The sequence below is a fragment of the Sphaeramia orbicularis genome, chromosome 6 (assembly GCF_902148855.1).
Source record: "Sphaeramia orbicularis chromosome 6, fSphaOr1.1, whole genome shotgun sequence".
Lineage (NCBI taxonomy): Eukaryota > Metazoa > Chordata > Actinopteri > Kurtiformes > Apogonidae > Sphaeramia > Sphaeramia orbicularis.
In genome coordinates, this window is record NC_043962.1 from 14,087,297 (window position 1) to 14,107,662 (window position 20,366).

General features: G+C 38.1%; 1 protein-coding gene across 1 annotated transcript in view; it reads left to right on the forward strand.

Moving 5' to 3' along the window:
* Positions 1-20,366, forward strand: part of cdh13 (cadherin 13, H-cadherin (heart)) — a 1,127,464-nt gene that overhangs the window by 586,200 nt on the left and 520,898 nt on the right.

Below are 20,366 nucleotides of genomic sequence, written 5' to 3' on the forward strand. Positions count from 1 at the left end.
CGTTATAAGTAAATAGGATGATTTTAAAAGTTCATAAAAGTATGTATATGTGGACTAGATGCTGCTCTAAAGCTGGACCCTCCGCCCCTGTTGTTTGTTTGTTCTGTTTTGTTCTGTTAGTGTAAGTATTTGTGTTATGTTCTTCTCAAAAACAAAATAAAAAGTAAAAGAAAAAAAAGAAAAAATTCATAAAAGATTTTAACTTTAACCTACTGTTTCCAAAATGTAATGAGATCCGTTCTGGGTTACTGGCGGTCTATAAAGTCAATGTGGTATGAATTCAACCAGTCGTTTTGCTGCTAGAGTCTAAGCAAACAAACAAACAAGCCAAACCAAAAACAATACACAATAGTAAAAATATCATAATTTACGAGAATAAAGTCCTACCCACTCGTAGCATAATGGAGAACTTGAACCATTTGGTGAGGTTATACTTTCATTTGAGGTTTACGCATGGCCAAATACTGACCCTGTTAGCCCCGCCCACCATCAGCACATTATCATTAGTCTAAGGACTTTGAAGTGAGTCTGCACATATTTGGGTTTGTTTCCTCATAAGAGTCAAATGGATTTGAAGCAAATTGCCTCTTTTGTGGAGGAGGAACTGTCTGGAAGTGGTCGGCTGCAGGGCTATCAGCAGAGGTGTCAAGTAACGAAGTACAAATACTTTATTACCTTATTTAAGTAGACATTTTGGTTATCTATACTTTACTGGAATAATTATTTTTCAGCTGACTCTTTACTTCTACTTACATTTTTGTGCAATTATCTGTACTTTCTACTCCTTACATTATAAAAATAGCCTCATTACTTGTATTTCATTCTGACTTGTCATCGGTCAAAAAAAAAAAAAAAAAAATCCTATCTAAATAAAGTGCACCATCCGGATAGAATGAATTTGATTGTGGTTGGATGGGAAGTATAAACATATGTGATTCTGAGAGTGGCACAGCCTTAGCTTTTGTCCTAATGGCATTTTTCCCCCTTACATTTACTTTCATACTTTAACCCTGTAAAGCCTGAACCATTAAATCATTGACAGAAAATTCCAGTTCTTTGAAACTGGAGCATTTATTGGTCCTTCTGCACAACCAAAAAAAGTTTTTTTCAAATATCAATTTCCATGTATGAGTTTCAATTTTGTATCATATTTGATACATCAGGTCTCAGTGCTCAAATATTACTATTTTTGAACAAACAAAAACATAATATAACACAAACATGTCTAACAAATTGGTAATTCCTTTTCAAAACTGGCAAAGTTTTGCCTCTTTCTTCATTAATGACAATCTTGTAGTGTCACTGGAAAGGCCTCTGGTGAATTAATTCCTCCTCCCTGGTGGATTATCTGTGTATTGCATGTATCTAATTGCATACATGAGGTTTTTCAGGACAAAAAATTTCACACTCATCATGTAGAGGGCTTCAAAACTCATGTATCAAATATGATACGTTTGGCATTATAGGGTTAAGTAGTTTTTAAACCAGTACTGTTACACTTTAACTTTAGTAAAAAGCTTGAGTTGATACTTCAACTTCTACAGAAGTCTGTTTAAACCCTAGTATCTATACTTATACCTGAGTGAATGTGAATACTTTTGACACCTCTGGATATCAGTGGTAAATCATGAGTTTAATCACACTATTGCGAATTTAGTTTCAAAATATTACAACTTTAAACTCATAAAAGTACATCATATCAGTTTTTTTTCTCCGACTTTATTCTCATAATATCCTGGCTTTGTTCTCGAAATAATACGACTTGAATCTCGTAAAAGTATGGCATTGTTGTTAAATTATGAGGTTTTTTTTTTAAACTACTACTTTATTTTCATAATATTATGGGTTTATTCTCGTAGTGGCAAGTGTTTTTATTTTACCTATGTGGCCCTAATACACCGTCGTACTTTCTTGTTCCTGCAGTAACAGGACTGAAATAATCCAATTGAGAGTTATCTTTCTGCACAGAGATGTATTTCACAGTGGACCTAACAGTTTTTAGTGCCCTTCCTGTAACTGTGTGGGTATTGGCTTGTTTGTGCACATAGTATATCTGTGTGTGGGATTCACAAGTGAGTGTGTGTTTGTGTATCTGTACCAGAAAAAAAAAAAAAAAAAAAAAAAAAAAAAAGAGCCCAATGGGAGCAAATCAGGAATATGACAAATCCATAGGAGGAAAATCTCTTATTGGTTTGGCCCAGCGAGAGCCAGACCGCACAAAACACCTGAATCATCACAGTAGTTTTTAGCCTTGACTCTGTTTAGCAGACAAGTTAACTCAGACTTCTGCAAGCTCAGCACCATTACATTTTCAAAAAACTCATTTTACATTACTGGGTTAGATCTGATATTGTCCGCCAGAGACCTTCTTGTAACCAGACCAGATAGAATTGAATTTGGGTTTACGTAAATGCAATTACAGGGGACTGAGCTTTTTTTTCTCTTTTTTTTTTTTTCTTTTTTTTTCTGAGAATATAGAGCAGATAATTCAAACACACTCAGAAAATACCATGAACTTTATAACCGTGGGCTTCCTGTAGGCTGCTCTTTTCAGTGGATTAAAGTGCGGCTGAATAAACCAAAGCGAACGGAATAAAATGAACTGAAGTTTGATTTGATTTGTACTATGGCGAGATCTGACAGCTGCTTGGCACTTCCGTTGCCATGGATGCCAGACCTAATCGAGCTCAGAGATAAGATGAAGGATGGAAGCCTGAAGACTGTGTTTCTTGCATATTCCTGGAAAATAATGTACAAAATAATCTACTTAGCTAGCATATCAGTTAAGTCTCAATGATCTCCCCATTATTAAATCAATCACTCAAATTCTATTTAACATCCCGTCTATCAATGGCCTTTCTATTTCGAAGAACGGCGAGAACATGTTATACAAAAGACTCTTTAGACTGTGGAAGATTTTATTTACATATTTTTATTTTTAGCCCTTGGCTGTCGTCTACAGGGGCATTAACGTACGCTGTGGCGTCTATCAATGTCAACACGATTGCTCTTCACCAAATCTCCATCATGTTTGGTATTCAGGTACAACTTGGGAAGCTCTTGGATGAGTTTTTTGGGGTATTGACCATGACATTAACCCATAAAGACCCAGTGTTACTCTTGTGTCGGTTCCCAAATGAATTTTCCTCTTTATTTAACCTTCCTTAAGTGATTTATCACTATTTATTGTATTATTACCTCCGCCAAGGAGGTTATGTTTTTGCCAGGGTTTGTTTGTTTGTTTGTTTGTCTGTTTGTTTGTCTGTCCGTTAGTGTGCAACATAACTCAAAAAGTTATGGACAGATTTGGATGACATTTTCAGGGTTTGTTGGAAATGGGATAAGGAAGAAATGATTAAATTTTGGTGGTGATCGGGGGTGGGGGGGCCCACGGGGGGGGCCACTGATCGTTAGTGTGCAACATAACTCAAAAAGTTATGGACAGATTTGGATGAAATTTTCAGGGTTTGTTGGAAATGGGATAAGGAAGAAATGATTAAATTTTGGTGGTGATCGGGGGTGGGGGGGCCCACGGGGGGGCCACTGATCAGCCTTGGCGGAGGTCTGCGCTCTCCGAGTGCTTCTAGTTATTCTCTGTATTTTGTGTTTTTTCAGCAAAAATCATGCATTTTCCTATATTTAATTTACTGATCATGTGAATATTAAGAACATAGGGTCCAGTGGATACAGGTTAGAAGCTGTGAAAATTTCGTGTAAGATCCACCGTTGGGAATGTTGAAAGCATGTTAAGTTTGAGTTTTCTTTTCAAGCTATCGTAAGTGATGCTGTTTATATATATATATTATTTATTATTTATATATATTTATTTAGATTTAGATTGAGAAGATAGTCAATTTCTGAAGGGTCCACAACGATTACACTTTCACGGGGCCCATAATTGGTAGCGGCACCCCTGGGTTTACTGGTGTATCAATGTTGTAGAAGATGACAGTGTTTCTGAATGTCCAAATGAGTCATATGTGATTAACATGAAACTGGTGACATGTCCAGGGTGTACCCCGCCTTTGCCCATAAGTAGCTGGGATGGGCTCCAGCGACCCCCGTGACCCTAGTGAGGATAAAGCAGGTTCAGAAAATGAATGAATAATTAACATGAAAAGATGATAAACTGTATTCTACATCAATTATTTACATGTATTGATACGATTAGTGGATCAACAGGTATTGAACATGTTAGATCAGTGGATGCATTTGGTCATAGATGGATGTTTGGGTCTTTATGGGTTAATTTAATAATGTCAAATCATGTCAGAACATTTAACCAGTTCCAAAGACATATGGATTTACAGTTGCAGACAGTACAACCTCTTTATCTTTTGTAAGTAATATGCAGCCAATACCATTTACAGCAATAGTGTAGAGCAATGGTTCTCATTTGGGGGGGGCATCATTGTGCGTGTGTGTGCGGGTGCGTTAGTAACTACTTTAGTACATCACAACATTCTAAATCACTTGGCACATACCACCCCCCCCCACCCCCCCACATGGATCGGATTGAGGTCTGTGAGGGGCAACAGATAGTCAATAATAAGGTGATGGGAGCTCACTTTCACCTTCTCACAGCTTTATCTACACGTCCCCAGAATTACGGAGTGAGGTCCAGATTGAGGTCTGCGGGAGGGGCATATCGTCCGGCATATGAAACTCAAGTACAACAATCATGTACTCAGGTTTTTGTACATATGAACAATGTTGAGCTATTCCTTCACAGAATCAGAATACTTTATTAGTCCCAGGGGGAAATTGTTGAAATGATGTAATTTAAGGAGGAGGTGGACTCTATCCATAAATCTGACCTTTTCTTCTACTCATGTGAGGTTACAGTGCTGCATGAACATGTTTTCCAGAAGCGGTGTTAGAGCGCAGCAAAATATAAGTTGAGTCCATTTCTCAACTTGGCTTTGTTTCAAACCACGCAAAGAATCATGACAACATAAATCATGAAAAATAAAATAAAATACAAATACAACCGTGCCTGAAGCAGGTGGAGTCATGTTAACATGACCACTTGGAGTAAGATCGCCACAAGAAGGTTGCACAAAAAATCGAGTGCACCCTATTTACTACACTTACTAATTTTACTGCATGGGAAAAAAAGTTAACATGTCTGGTAAAAGCCTGTAGCTGAGTGGATATCCACTACTGAAAGGTCTGACAAGTCAAAATGTGTTGAGTGTCCAGTGGAAAAAATAATTCACCTCTCAACTTTATGATTTCCTTTTACAAAAAAAAAAAAAAAATGGAGGAAAACAAGAGTCATATAATAAGGCAATCCTGCACTTTCCCAAAGTCTGTGGCAGGGGTGTCGAACTTCTTTCAGGGGCCAAATTCAGTCCAGTTTGATCTCCAGTGGGCCGGACCAGTAAAATAATAGCATAATAGTCAATAAATAATGACAACTCCAAACTTTTCTCTTTGTTTTAGGGTAAAAAAACCCCAAAACAATAAATACTGAAAATCGTTAGATTTACAAACTATCCAAACAAAAAAAAAGATCTGAGTAACCTGAAAAAAACCTGAAATTTCTTAAGAAAAATGACTGCAATTTTAACCTCAACTTATCATTTATACACGTGCGTTACAGATTGGATCTACAAAGGTCAAAACATTTAGTAACAAGCAGAATATTTTGTTTTTTAAATTGCACTTAAATTTTTTTTAAATTGCACTTAATTTTCATTGCACTTAATTACCTCCGCCAGGAGGTATTGTGATCACTTTGCGTATTTGTTTGTGAGCAACTTTACGGGAAAACTATTACAACCATCTTAACCAAATTTTACCCACAGATAGGCCTAGGCCTTGGGATAATCCCATCATATTTTGGGCCAAGTAGGCCAAAGTTCAAGGTCACAGTAAGGTCACAGCAAGGTCACAAAATCTCAGATTTTCCCATCTCTCATCATTGAGCAATTTTCGAAAATTCATAAAAATTTCAAAACGACTCTGATTAGCCTCCAATTTGACACACCTGTAGCTTATAACAATATCTTGAATCTGGCACAAAATTATCCACATCCACTGTGGAATGTCGACTCTGTGGACATTTCAATTTAACATTGAAAATCCCATTTACAACACATTTTTCATTAATAACTCAACAAATATTGATTGGAATTTAATATAATTTGACATACACATGACTGGTACCAAGCTTCAACTTTTTCTCCTGTATGGAACAACCTTGAAACTGTTTAATTTAAAAAGAAATAGTCGATTCACACATGCACACTGTTGGGGGTGCTTGGCGGAGGTTTGCGTTCTCTGAACACTTGTTTTCAGTGCAATTTCGTCATTTCGCCATTTATTTTGAAAAATCTCCACACTGCTGACATGACTCCTCTGCCGTGTACCTGCTGCACTTAACTGCAAATGTCACGCTGCCGTCAGTGGTATTGGTATAGTTGTATCGAAGTACTTTTACGAGTACAAATACAAGTACACACACTGAGTATCGGACCCAATACCTGATACTGGTATCGGTGCATCCCTAATGGTAACAATACCTACAACCAGAGAAGTGTAAACTGGGCAGAAAAAAAAGAGAGGAAGAAATTACGATGAAATAAAATAAATAAGACCTATTAAATGAGAGAGATAAGAAAGGAAAACATGAATAGAATATCATAAACAGCGACAGCACAAATAATACCAGCATGTTTATGTATCGGCTGCATTGTATGGATTCAGCTCAGGTGTCAGTTTTCCAGAACTCGACACCTGAGCTGAAACAAACAAGTGCACGGAGCCTTAGCTGAACACCTCGGTAACACATACGCATTGACTGCAACTTCCTCGTCCATGTGTTCCATGGGTTTTACTTTTTATAGCTCTGAACTTTTCACTCTGTCTTTTCTTACTGTATGTGAAATTATACTGCCTGGGAAGAAGGAAAAAAAAAAAAGTTACACAGGCAGTATTTTCTTGGACCGCATTTAATTTGGATTACAACTCCCATTTACCATTGTGTTGTTTATGCAGTTACACAGTAAATGTCACAACATTTATCTCCATCCAGAGATGGATTAATTTTTTTTGGGCCAAGATCGTATTAATGATGGAGAGTCAGACCGCTCTATAAAGTCTTCTCTGACACATCCCAAAGATTCTCAATGGGATTCAGGTCTGGACTCTGTGGAGGCCAAGCCATGTGTGAAAATGAAGTCTCATACTCCCCGAACCACTATTTCAGTTTGAGCTTGATGAAACCTGACGTGGGCGTCTTGGAATATATCTATTCCATTACGAAAGAAAAAAAAAAAACTCCACCGATGTACAGATCTGGTCATTCAGAATATTCAGGTTCAGCTGAACTCAGTTTATGGACACATGACGTTACTGAGCCTAGACCTGAACCAACTGAATGTACCCAGATCATAACACTGCCCCCAAAGGCTTGGACTGTAGGCACTAGGCATCACCCTGATCCATCCATCCATCCATCCATCCATCCATCCATCCATCCAATCAATACATAAATATTTTTATAAATAGAGAATTAGAATCCATCCATCCATAGATAGATAGATAGATAGATAGATAAGTAACATACGACAAACAAGTGGAAAGGAAAGACAGGTAGAAAACACCACAAACAAGTGAAAAATGAAATATAAAAAAATGAGAAATTTCCTATATATATAAATATTTATATAAATAGAGAATTAGAATTGACCCATCCATCCACCCATCTATCAACCCACCCACCCAATCAATACATAAATATTTTTATAAATAGAGAATTTGAATCCATCCATCCACCCACCCATTCATCCACCCATCTATCCACCCACCCATCCAATCAATACACCCGCCCGCCCATTCGTCCGTCCATCCATATATAAATATTTTTATAAATGTAGAATTAGAATCACCACATGACCTTTTTCCACTGAAACAGTCCAGTTTTTATGCACCCTATCAAGAATTTTTTTTTTTTTAATTTAAGAAATGAGTATCCACTCACTACATCAGTTAAACAGTTAAAGAACTTGTTTTCAGCTGAAACATATTAATCACTGCAGTAATTATCCAAAATGCCAGTGTATTTATAATAGGTCTAATATGGTGCTTATAATTGCCTTATTTTGGTCAAAATGGCAACAATGCAACCTCTTAAAATAAAATACCACTGACTGAACAAACAAACATTTTGTAATTATTTTAGTGTATTTTCATATTTTACACCTTTAGTCCCTGAAAGTCACAGAATGAGAATCAGCACAAAGAAAAAGTGAAAAGTTACACTAAAACCAGACAAAAGACAGGAACCTCAAAGGACCTCACAGCAACCTTGAATTCAGCCAAATTCTTCGACTGGATAATGAAGACATTTCTAAGACGTGAAAAAAACATCCTGAGCTGGAACCATATGAATACAAAAAAAGAACAGTGTCTGAATGGAACCAACACACCGAACTATGAAATGGCTGGATTAAAAACAAAAGAAAAAAAAAAAAAAAAGCTAACAATCATAATTATGTCGCAGTAATTTTGGATTAGAAAGGGGCACCAGGTTTTGCATTTCCGAAACTTACAATTGCTTCGCGATGGAAGACGCTCTGGGGCACTGTAAAGGGGGGGTAAACGTGACAAATTCATGGGGCCCAGCATTTCTGGGGGGGCTGTAGAGCAGTGGAGGGGGTCCAGTAGATACAGGCCAAGAGTTGTGAAAATTTCGTGTAATTTCTTGTGTAATAGAGGCATCGAAGTCATGAGTCGGATGTTGGAAGTATGTTAAGGTTCCCTTTCACTTTATGCCAGCATTGGTTACATTAGTTATGGACCGCACCCCTCTGTATATAATTGCTGTCTCTAATCCATGTACATACCCACCCACCCACCCCAAATCGACAAGATACTAGACTTTATAAGGGGCCCACAACGTTTAGCTGTCATGGGGCCCACAGTTGCTAGCAGTGCTCCAGAAGACGCTACATACATAAATGCCTCTAATGAATCTCCAAGTTGCATGTGTGTTCTGTATCGCCTTGTGCATTTTGTAGTGTGTGTGTGTGTGTGTGTGTGTGTGTGTGTGGGCGGTCTGTGCATGGTTTTGGTGTGTTCCACAGTAGTGGCCAGGCATTCGGGGAGGCTGAAGGGGAGAATGTCACAGAGCTCTGACATTTCTGTGCAAACTGATAACAAAGACAGCCAAAGCCTGAGTCTCCTGGCAAGCCCTCCTCCCTCTGTTGACTACTCCACTCCTTTTTTCCCCCCACTATTCCTCTTTATCTCTCATTCTTTTTCCCGTCATACCAATGCATTCCCTTGGGTTTTGTACACACACCAGCCTACTCTATTTTTTTTTTGTCCTACTCTCCCATATTTGCTGTTTTTTTCCATCATAACCCAGGCTAACAACTTTCCCAACAGCACTAGTTGATTTTTGGATTTTATTTGGACAGTCTCGTAACTTTTTGCAGTGACGTCTCATTTTGGTTGACCGCAGTGTTGGGAGTAACCTGTTTCAAAAGTAATGCATTACAGTAACTGATTACTTTTTGCTGTAATGCGATAGTGTAAAGGCGAAGACACACCAACCCAACTGCCGATTGACGCAAGAAAAGTTAGCCCAACTGGTCAAAAAAAGGTGATGAACACACCAAATCGACTACTGACTTTAGCATACGCTCTGTGCTTGCGAGAGACGTAAAACCAGAAAATGACGGAACATCTCTCTAGACCAAAACGCAGAGCTAGCTGTCCTTCAGTCGTTGTCAGCAGAGAGTGTTGAGTAGTCAAGAAGGGTTATTGTTGTTGTACTTGTCAAACGGATGGTTAGCCAGACTGCCCGATGACATCCTACCGCTGAAAATCGAGTTGGTGTGTCTTCACCTTAAAGCACAGGTGTCAAACATGCGGCCTGGGGGCCAAATCCAGCCCGCCAAAGGGTCCAGTCTGGCCCTTGGGATGAATTTGTGAAATGCAAAAATTACACTAAGATATTAACAGTCCTTTTAGTTCAGGTTCCACATTCAGACCAGTTCAATCTCAAGTGGGTCAGATCAGTAAAATACTATCATAATAACATAGAAATAATAACAACTTCAGTTGTCTCTCTTTGTAAATATAAATATTTTCATGTATTTACACTTAAACAAAGTACAATTTTGCAAAAAATGAGAATAACCTGAAATGTCTTAAGAGAAGCAAGTACAATTTTAACAATATTCTGCCTGATACTCAATGTTTTGTGCATTTGTAGATCCACTGTGATCTGTAAGTTATAATGTACATGTGTAAATGATAAACTGAGGTATAATATTGTTAAGATTACACTTATTTTTCAGTTTGTTCATGTTATTCACATCTTTTGAAAGGATAGTTTGCAGTTGTAAACATTTTCATAATGTAAATTAACTTTTTTTGCTCTAAAACATAGAGAAAATTTTGGAGTTGACATTATTTATATATTACTATGTTATTATTTTACTGGTTCGGCCCACTTCAGATCAAATTTAGCTGAATGTGGCCCCTGAACTAAAATGAGTTTGACACCCCAGCCTTAAGGCATTATTAATCAATTTTCAGTAATCTTTTACTTGGCGTTTGTGTTACAACACACTTTTCACCCATAATTTGATTACTCAAATGAAAAAAAACAAAACAAAAAAAAAACAGCAAGACCGTAACAGACTTAAGAAATCAAAAATATGACAGGAAAGTTCTATTTCCTGTTGGGGTTCTGCAATAAAATAGATTTTCCATCTTCACCCATTGGCTGAACTCAACACAATACCTCCATCCCATGTCGTTCCGATCTCCTCACACTCAAACTTTTCCCTGCCAAACACCATGCCGACAAGTTAAATCTAGCATCTAGGTGATATATTTGACCTAATTGGACATGATGGGGTATAAATGAAGATATTACTCATAGCAGCTTCTGTTTGGGTTCCAGACTAATTTGTGTTTATATCAGAAGTAATTATGGACCGAGCTCCTGCTGTGAAGGGAGAGAGGGATGGATCTGGTCCGCTGTTTGGCTCTGCTCTGCTTTTTTACACACAAACATACTCACAGGGAAGATAAATTTGGCTTACTGTAGGTGTCGACAGCACAGATAAAACGCAGTCTTCATCATGATATAGTGAATATTGTGAAACTAGGGACCCTTTTCCTTTCATTAACGACAAGAACTGATTCCAGGATGAAGGTGCTGGTATAGATTTTGCACATTTTGTTCCATTGCTGTCAGAAATATCCGTCTAAACACGTCAGCTTCATTTGGATTACACACCACCGCTTTAGAACTATAGAAGAAAGTCATTTCAGTAATCACAGTCATAGCCCTGTATCCATGAATCTTTAATAATTCACTGCTTTACCTATTGTCTGACCTGCAGGCCTTGACTTGGCTCTGTAGTAGAAGCACAGGTATTAATAATGACATTATCAATCTCGATAGAATAAACGTGAAACAGCAGGAAAAGCACCAGGATCCTGAACTAAAGCAGCTACTCATTTTATTATTTATACCAGGACGCTTTTATTCTCCTACATGTAAAATGGTGTTAACACTTCACTTTTGGCATTCATCACTATTTGTATAATTGTACCTCTCACTTGTTCAGATGCATAATATTCAGTGGCTCTAGCTGGTTAGAGAAGTTGTTGTATAATCTTGGCACTTTTTCATAATTGTGATAACGCTGAATGTGTTGAGATTGTTAGGCATATTTGTGTAATACACTATTTTACACTTTACATTTTACACTTTTATAACTTTGTGGTCCTACTAATAGTGAATTTTTTGTGTTTTAAAAAGGACAAATGTATAATGTATTAGCCCAAAAGCTGTGTTGGTGGCCATGAAGTTAATGGTTCATTACATTTATACAATGTAGTATAAAAAAACAACAAAAAAACAAACAAAAAAACCCCTTAAAATTCTAATTCTAGTTACATTAAACAAACTACAATTTCATTTTAAGGTTACTACACAAAGTAATGTACACTGAATCATATTATTAGGTTTGAAAAGAGCAATATTTTGCTTTTGGTTTATGCAAATTATTGAGTTGGAAAAACTGAAAATTTTGGTGGACAGTCTCCCAAGGTGGCGTGAACACATGGGGGGGGGGGGTCCTGAGTGACATTGTTGTGTGTGCGTTCGCATTAGCAACTACTGTTGTACATCTCAACATTCTAAATCACTCAGCACACCTTCCTCCCCCGGAGGGGGCGTATCTTCTGACACATCAAACCCAGTGGCGGCTGCTCGTCTTTCAGAGAGGGGACGTTCATTGTCGGCTTACATTAAGAAAAACTGTCAAGTTATTTAAACATAAATTCGTCCCTCCGTTCCTTTTTAAGAAAATGGTCAGTGACCTTATCGTACCAAGTAAACAAGAAAACATTGAAATTATGTTAAATTGAAACAAGGAAGTACATTGAGTGTGTTTTATTTACAGTGCAAGAAATGAACAAATAATTTCGTAGTGGTTTCTCTCTCAGTTTCACAGCAGAATGTGTGACTGTATTAAACTGAACTCTGTCAAGTGAAGGTGTAGATCTCAAAATAACTGTCAATCAAATGGGATTCAGCCTTTTGACTGATCCTCTAATCAGCACGTGGAAGCCCAGCGTCCAGCCCGGCCGAGCTCCGCCCACAGCTCCATTCAGCCCCAGAGACGCTGAGCGTCCCTGGGCGGGACAACATCGTGACATTTATCCAATTACCGTCCAGTTTTGAGGCATTGAAAAAAACTGTTCCGCTCAGTCCCATTGAAGTGCATGGATGCCGAGCGTCTACGGGCAAATGCACTGAGCAGAGATCGAATGAGAAAACAGCGCAACGAGAATGTATGAGAAGTGAACAACATCGAGTCCACTGATTTGTGATAAAGCTGATTCTGAACGAACTCGTCTGTGAGATGAACGTGTTCTAACACATTTGTAGTCAATGAAATGTCAACACAACCAAACATATTTAACCATTTAATTTTCATAATTTTAGGGGAAGCCGAGCTTCCCTTGCAGTCTATGAGAAATCACCTCTGATCAACCCCCCCCCCCCCCAATCACAAATTTGTTTTCAGGGGGTAGCAGGTAGTCAAGGACATTGGCGCCTACAGCCATGTGTATATATGCGTACTGAGTGAAGTTTGAGAGACAGAGGTAGGTAAGGTACAACCCCCCCACCCCATCTTACGAACTATTCAAACCCCACCCCCTGGTTTTACTAATTCTGCCAGCCCCCACCTGCACCCCCTGGTCTGTGCATACCTTTCACTTTCTCACACAGCTTTATCTTCAGAGCTACTGTATATAACTACAATTATGTACCACCACCACCCCCGGGTCCCACACATTCTTTTCGCCATAGGGGGGTGCCAGCAGGCTCATGATGCCGTTAGTGGGGCGTGGTTCAAAAAAAGGCATAGAAATTCTGGTTTAGTGGTTTATATGTGTTATAATGTAACATGAGACTTCATTTATGTCTGTGTTATTACCTTTCATCATTAATCTGACTTTATTTAGTCGATCGGTGGTCTCATGACAGTACTTACCAACCCTCAGACCTAGCAGGAAAGGTTCTTTTACCAGTAATTGATGCACTCTCAGTAGAGGAGTAGGCATTCTATCAGTATACTGTAAGTACATCTGCCTGTAACAGCAGTAGTTCTTTGCTTTCAGATCTCCTGCATACACAGCATTACTTCTGCTTGTACTTTAGCATATTTTTATTCCCTGAATAAAAGTTGCTGCAACTAAAACTGCTGGTCTCTGTAGCAGAAAACGTTTGTCTATTTTCTTTTGGCTGCTCTTTTGTTGTTTCCCTCTGAGTTTAACATTACCTTTCCATTTGCATTGACTCGTTGACTTGTTTGGACACGCGCTTCAGGCTGCTGCTCTTACTTAGATTTATTTTATTTCTCTATGCTAATATGCTAAATTGCTGGTACTCACATACAGTTTCAGATCAAATGCGGTTCATCAACATAGTTATGTAGGGGAAGAATAGGCTTTTCTTGTCACACCCATTTGACACAAAGTATTTTCTGGTTTCTTTTCTTTTAATTACTTCCCAAGAAAAATAGAAGAGTGCTTCTGTAAAACTGGTCCCTAAAAACAGGACAGAGCGGCTAAAACTTCAAACAAGATGTAGACTAATATTATGAAGCAAGTTTGGAAGCACTTTACTGAGATAAAAGAGACACTGTTTTTCAGATAAAACACATTTTTATATTGTTTTTATAATATTTTTTATGCAAAAATCCGCATGTAACACAGTAAAAAGGACACAAAAATTACACGCTATGTTTTTGAAAATCTTTTTATCTCTCACAGGTACATTTTGGGAATCAGACTAATTATGCAAGGCAGAGTGTTTCACAAAAATGACCGCTGTTGGAAAATCACTTATGATTTATGTGTTAAAAGGGCAGGTTCTGCATGTAACGCGAGTGGACACGATGAGTTACGTGCAAAACCTGGAATGAGACTGAGATTCATGAAAAACCCACGTCTGGATTAGAAAAACCACTAAGATCGACAAATTTAGCACAGTGTCTTTATTTATAGTGCTATATAAGACCATTTCAAGCCATGCTTTCCAGATCAAATGCACTGACACCTAGGGAGCTTTTTATGTCCCAATTTTGGGCCCCAATATTTTATTAAAACTTCATTAATTTTGGAATGGCTCAATATAACAGCTTCATTTGCTGCCCTCGACCAAATGTTGCACTTCAGACATTGCAGGTGATTTAAACCATAAGACCCAAACAAAGCAACCAAAAGCAGAGCTAGATATAAACTGTTTAATAACTTCTGTTCCACTAATCCTGTTAATACATGTAAATAATTAGTGTCAAATGCAGTTTGTCATCTTTTCGTGGTCATCAGATATGACCCATTTGGATGTTCAGAGGCTCCGTAGGAAACGTGGAAACACAGTCATCTTCTACAACATTACCTGGGTTTCCATTACCCTAAGAAAAGCACAAAATGTAAATTGCGCAATAGAAAACTGGTTATGGAATCACCAAAATGTTGCAAAACCTATACAAGTTTTTATGCTTTCATAAGATAGTTTTTGAGACATTTTGATGTTGAAGTATATGTTTAGAGGCTCTGTAGTGAACGTGGAAACACCATCATCTTCTACAACACTGATTCACCAGTAAAATCCATGGAGTTGGATCAATGACAGTGAATGGGGACACTTGGTTTACATTCAGTTATTGATATCTTTTTGCTGAAAAAGTCACTTTTTCTTCAGTTTTCTCTGTTTTTGATATAATAACCCTCAACCTGGATTAGAAAAACCACTCGGATCACCAAATTTAACAGTATAGCGCTATATAAGACCATTTCAGGCCATGTTTTCCAGATCAAATGCACTGACACCTAGGTAGCTTTTCATGTCCCAATTTTTGGCCCCAATATTTTATTAAAACTTCATTAATTTTAGGATGGCTCAGAGCAAGAGTATATATTTTTTGCATTTATCAGAGGTCATCATGAGGTACATCCTTGGGGGGGAAATATGTCTAGATTTCTGTTTTATTATTGGGTCTAAAAGGCTGGTAAAGTGCCAGGTACCAAAATGAACCCAGTTTCATAGCAGCACCCAATTATAAGAATAGATTCATGCTTGAATAAATGCAACTTCCATGTCATTTTTCAGTGTATATAATGAGGTATAATTGGCGGTATCTGGCAAATCATATAGTGATGTATAGGTTTGTAAGTGGATTTTACTAAAAGTCTCTTGAGACTTATACCGTATCCTCTGAACCCATGTAACAAGCATGCAGCACCCTTTAGGATGATTGTTACCAGACCTACTTAACGCTGTCCACTTGTCTAGAACCATTTTCCACTTGTCTGCACCGAAACTCCAACATGTAGCTAGATCATCGTCTGAACTCCAGTCATTAAAACGGTCTGTTTCTACTCTTCCCGTCCAACCGGGGTCTCTTCATCTCAAAACGCACCATCAGTTTTCTGCCGCAGGATCACATACAAACCTCGCGCTGCCGGAGGAAAACCTCAGCAAAATCGATAGCTAATTGCTCGTGCAAGTACCTCTGGTAAGTTTGTTGGAAGACTAGTGCAGGAAGTTGAGCTGAAGTGTTGGTGGCATGCCAGCAGTCGTCAGCGGGTGCAGAGAGAAGCAAGAAAGAGATTGATTCAGGAGATAGATAATGATTCAACTGAGATTACACCAAACTGGCAGGTAATTTGTAGCATGATGGTGCCTGTTTGTCCCATTATGGCTCCTGTCTCTACCTTCCTCTCCCTCTCTCTCCCTTTGTTAGTCAGAGAACAGTCTGTCCAACACCCTACCAGGTGACCTGCTGTCCCACAATGCCTCATTATCAGCTTGTCAGACGGAGAAAGCCGAGCAAATTAAAGTGCAAGGTATCTACTGAGGCTGCCGCCCAATTAACTCTGGGGCATTGTTGTGTTAGGATAAATGAGTTTTTTTTATTTATTTATTTATTTATTTTTTGGCTCGCATTTACGGACGTACAGGATGCTGTTTGGTTCGGTGCGGTAATAACCTCACCTGGTCAGCGTTTATTTTCCCTCTAATTACTCGGTTACACACATTTAGTCTCAGTGAGTTTTTAGCGAGTGAACTGAAAATTATTAGATGATGCGCCGGTGACATTTTTAAATTAAAAGCAGAGCGCTGAATGATGAGGGAAGTGCAGTGAAAAAAAAAACAAAAAAAAAAAAACAAATAGGACCAATGGCCCTGTAGCTTACCGGCCAAATTAAAATCTTTGGGAAATGTATCCAGATGCCATTTATTATCACCCAGTTCTGTGTATTTATTATATTACAGAAATAGCCCATGTTTTGGTTATATTCCAATCAGATCTGTAAAAAATTCAAATTCCAAATTGATAGCATTGATACTTACTGATTTATTGGATCAATCCACCTACTATCTCTTATAATGGGGAAAATTTTCAAAGTCGCACCAAATCCAGAATCAGACCCAGATTGAAATAATTTCAATACCTTGTGTTGACATCATCATACAGAAGCTGTATACCAAGTTTGAAGTCAATCAGAACTGTAGTTTCAGAGAAGAAGACAATTGAAAATTTTTCCCCATAAGAGCCCATGTTGAATTTTCCGTAAGTGCCCGGATCCAGAAGAAGATCCAGATCAGCATGTGGCCATTATGTTTTGGTTGTCTCCTCATCAGGGCTGGACTGTAGAAATTTCAACTTGATATAATTTATATTTAATGAGTTATTGCATCGATAATGGGGAAATTGTTCAAAGTCCAAATAATTTCACTAACTTGTTGACGTCATCATAAAGAAGCTGTATACCAAGTTTGAAGTCAATCGGAATTGTTGTTTCGGAGAAGAAGACGATTGAAAGTTTTGTAATGGACGACAGACGATGACGACAAACGACGATGACGCCGTAAGACGACAATAGCTTACGACCTGTCAGCTGGTAAGCTAAAAAAAACCCCCCAAAAAAACAAGTATTCCAAACATCAATGGGACGTGATTGTAGTCCTTAAAGGCAGCGCATAGGAATGTAAGCTCCAGTCCAGTGAGAAACTCCGCTCATTTATATGCATCTGTTCTCTTTTCACCAGTAAGGCATCATTGATTTTCCTGAGCCTTCTTAACTGAGCTATCTTCTTCTGAATTACCATAGGGAGCGATATGCATTACACCACTGAGAGGGAAAAAAAATTGCATTCTAAATGGGCTTTATTTTCAACAGTGATTTGATCTGAATATATGTGAATAGGACTTTATTTGAATACATTTCTGTGGTTTGGGAGAAATTATTTTGCTCCCTTGTGGGCTTTATGTGGTCCCCAGCGTCATTCCAAAGCTAAATAGCACCAACATCCATCTCACTCTCCGACTACTGCCACTCTTTCTCGCCTGCTCTCTCTTCTTCCCCTTGTCATGCATGAGTGCTATGTAGATGAGAATTTATTCCTAATTCAGAAAGAGATTCTGGCCAAAAAGTAGAAGGCGGAGCTTCCAATCTGTACTTGTCTGAAGGTGTGTTGAGAATTGGGAATTCAAGGTGGGACAATAGATCAACTCTTGACTCCCTGGGTGACTGTTCCAGTACTGAGCGCTGCTAATCTATTAAAGAGTTTCTTTTCTCCTTTGCCCCCATACAGAGTCCCACATCAACTGGGGCTTGATTATCTGTCCGGTTCGGTAGGGGCCTCCTCTCACTCTGCCACCATCTCGAAAACCCTCCGAGTCCAACCAGACAAACCCATCTCTCCCCATCGCTTCCACATTTCAGCTTACCCCCCCCCCCCCCTTTCCTGAATAGAAAAGACAGCCAGTACCCCTTTACAAACTCCCATTGCACTCCACTTTCTCCAATTTAGATTATCTTCCTCCTTTGTTTCACAAGACTGATTCCAACCGTCACAGGAAAGCAGTCGCTCAAAAGTCAGCCTTTTTGGAATGGAAAAGTGTCCTCAAAGAAACCTTTTGTTTGGATCTGATAGTGAAATAAGAGATAAAAAGTATAGTATTTGTACTGTTTGCATAATTTATTCTGTTTCGTGTAATTTAACGGCACATTTTGTTCCTGTACTGTAGATTGGACTCTTTGTTTAGCTGTGTAACTTCATTGCTAACAATTTAAGAAATGATCCTGTTTAAAGTCTCTCAACTCAAAGTAGTTTTCATTTTCCTTTTCTATAATCTTTGAGCTTCACTGTCTTTAAGTGGAATACTGTCTGGATATTGTCACATATATCTGCTGAAGACGGAAAGTTTATCTGTGGTCAAATAAAATATGAGTTCAACCCTTTCATGCATAGTGGTCACAAGAGTGGACAGTTATTCTACAGCTATTCTCTTGTATATTTATGAATTTTGTTGTTTTAGTTCCATATCAGCCAACACAGTGGACGCTTATGTATCATCCCATACACTGTAATTCATACCATTACTGTAAATTTGCTGTTCTAGATAACCCTGATCTGCAGTAACATGTTTGATTGTTAAAAAAAGCAAAAAAAAAAAAGCTGATTGTTATTAAACTGTAATTAACAGTTGTTTTTTTTTAAAACAAAAAGTTGTTTTTTTGCATATTATCTCCGTGCAGGCATTGTTAAAATGTTAGAAAACATCAAATTAGCAGCATTAAAAATGTATCTCATAGTTTTCACACAGTATATCAGTAGATACATGTTTCTTTGCTTCTAAAATTAAATGCATGATTTTGTAACTCCATGTAAAATCGGTTCATAAAAAAAAATTCAATCACATTGTCTTTTTTCCATGCCTGAGGAGGAATAAAAACACTCTGGAAAAAAAAAGTCTTAAGGTTCTCATAATTCACGCATGAAAGGGTTAAGATGTGGACTTTGGAACCAGCTACTGAAAATATGCCCATAAGGTTGTTAAACTTCGCAAAAAACAGAAATTCAGGACTGGTCAGTGAGCTACGAATGTCTTTTAAAGGTGCAACATCTTCCCCTTAGACTTTGTGGTTGACTTTAGGGTTGTTTGTACTGCTGTGAACAAGGACAATAAAACACATTTTGTCACCTAAAAAAAATATTTTTGCCACTTTACCTTGTTGTTAGACTGTACTTTCCAGAAGCCTTGAAGTGCTCTTCAAAGTCTTCAGATTCCCTTGAGAAAAATAGCAGTTTTGACTCAGAAATGCCACCTGTGTTTGGTAGTTGGTTTATGTTACTGTGAGTTTGAAATTTCAAGGAAACTTACTGACTGACGAAATAGTTTTGTTGAATAAACTAGCTATTTTTTTTCAAGGGTAGTCCAGTGTCTATGAAAAGGTACAATATAACAGCTTCATTTGCTGACCTCGACCAAATCTTGCGCTTTAAACACTGCTGGTGACTCAACCCGTAAAGACCCAAACAAAGCAACCAAAAGCAGGGCCGGACATAAACTGTTTAATAATTTCTGATCCACTAATTCTATCAATACATGTAAATAACTGGTGTTAAATGCAATTTGTCATCTTTTCATGGTCATCAGATATGGCCCTTTTGGACATTCAGAGGCTCCGTAGGGAATGTGGAAACATTGTCATCTTCTACAACATTAGCTGGGTTTACAAAACCCTAAGAAATGCGCAGAATGTAAATTGCAGAATAGAAAACTGGTTATGGAATGTTGCAAAAACTATCAAAAATTGCAAAAAAAGTTTTTATCCTTTCGTGAGGTGGTTTTTGAGACATTTCGATATAGAAGTATATGTTCAGAGGCTCCGTAGTTACCGTGGAAACACCGTCATCTTCTACAACATTGATTCACCAGTAAAATCCATGAAGTTGGATCAATGACAGTGGATGGAGACAGTGGGTTTATGTTCAGTTAATGATAGGTTTGACTGAAAAAGTCACT